At 37.0% G+C, this 1,778-nt stretch overlaps 1 protein-coding gene across 1 annotated transcript in view; it reads left to right on the forward strand.

Annotated features, from left to right (window-relative positions):
- The window catches only part of KMT2C (lysine (K)-specific methyltransferase 2C), a 187,666-nt gene that overhangs the window by 168,642 nt on the left and 17,246 nt on the right, over positions 1-1,778 (forward strand). The window lies entirely within an intron of this gene.

The raw sequence follows: 1,778 nt of genomic DNA on the forward strand, positions 1-1,778 counted from the left end.
AAAAAAGTTAAAATGTCTGTGGTCAGCTTCATAATTTCTCTAGTGTTCTATGAACATATACCTAGTAAATAAGATTTATGTAACACTTATTATATATGTATGCCCAGACATACTTACTTAAATCCTTTATTACACCTACTTTTTGTCCTCTACTTAAAACATCTGACAAATATCTTTTTTACTAGACTTAATATGGACTTAGTTGTTAAGGTATCTGATGTAGATGTGACTTTTTCTGAAATTTTTCCTTTATCAGTACATGGCATCTTTTTCTCATCTAACATTAACTTTGTCTTTATTTTAATATTTGTCCTCATGTATGTGATTTGTTCTTTTTAAAATGAAAATGTTCAATACGTAAGAGACTGGTGGTTGTCGTGGTGGTAGTGTATCATCGAGTCAAAGCCAAACCCTAGCTGACCCACTGGCCTGTCCTTACCCGCAGAGCAGGTGGCCTCAATCCACTTGCCTTCAGTTTTCAGCCCAGCTTCTTGCTACAAGGCCAGCAGAGTGCTCTACATAAGAGACTAGTACTGTGAAATGCATATTCATCTATAACAATTATCTAAACTGGCTTTGATTGCCTGACTTTTTTCCTCCCATTTTGAATCCCAGTTTTGAGAGAATGTTATTTCATGTTGTTGTTATTAGGTGCCATAGAGTTGAGTATGACCCATAGTGACCCTGTGAACAACAGTCTGAACCCTGGCCTATCCTGTGCCATCTTCATCATCCCTGACACACACTTGGGTCCATTGCAGGGGTCATGTGTCAGTCCAGTTGAGGGGCTTCCTCTCTTTCACCAATCCTCCACCTTCCGAAGTGTGATGTCCCTGTCTAATAAGTAGCCTTTCCTAGCAACATACCCAAAATATGTGAGATGAAGCTTCATCATCTTTGTCTCCCAGGAGCAGTACAGCTCATAGACTTTCCAATACGAAGAACATTAAATTTTAGCATTTTTTAAATTTTATTCTGTGAGTGATGAGGTTGGGAATCTAATAGATGGAAGAAAAACCAGTATTTCAGTGTGATTTTGCTTCTAATTTTCCTTAGTATTTTCCTGTAAGCAAGGCTTAGCATCCAATGTTATCAAATCCATTTGCTTTTCCATAGTTTGTTCTTTTCTCTAGCTTGATCACATTTCACCCAAGAACCCCCTACACCCCTCACTTTCTAAAAGCTCTTTAAATTGTCATCTCATCAATTTCTTTTTGTTTCCGACAGAAGTTTTTTGGTTTTGTTTAATATAATCAAATTTTCTTCCTTTTTTTTCTTAAGTTTTCTGGATTTTTAGTCAATTTATAAAGAAAATCAGTCTTGTTTTTTAAATTACTTGAATCTTTTTCTTTTCACTTTGAGGCTTCTAATCCATTTGAAATTTTTCCCAGTGTTCAGTGGGAGAAATTAAACTAGCTCTAAAAGAGCTAATTTGTGGTGTTTCTGCTTAACTGTTGTTATTCTTGCTTGATTAGTGCTGTCCAGGTAAACTTTAGAATTAATTTATCTGGATCTAAAAATTTTATCATATTTAAAATAAAACATTTTAAAATAAATAAACAGAGGATTGTTGTTTTGTTGTTGCTATGAGCTGTCTAGTCGCTTGCAACTCATAGCGACCCTATGTACAACAGCCCTAAACTCTGCTCTGTCCTGTGCCATTCGCACTGTCTCTGACACTCCCATCCCAATTATCCCAGTCCCTGAATCAATCCACCTCAAAGAGGGCCTTCCTCTCCTGCGCTGTCCCTCCACCCTCCCAAGCATGATGTCCCTCT

This window comes from Elephantulus edwardii, unplaced genomic scaffold (genome assembly GCF_000299155.1).
Source record: "Elephantulus edwardii isolate Elephantulus edwardi_28Jun2011 unplaced genomic scaffold, EleEdw1.0 scaffold00161, whole genome shotgun sequence".
Classification (NCBI taxonomy): Eukaryota; Metazoa; Chordata; class Mammalia; order Macroscelidea; family Macroscelididae; genus Elephantulus; species Elephantulus edwardii.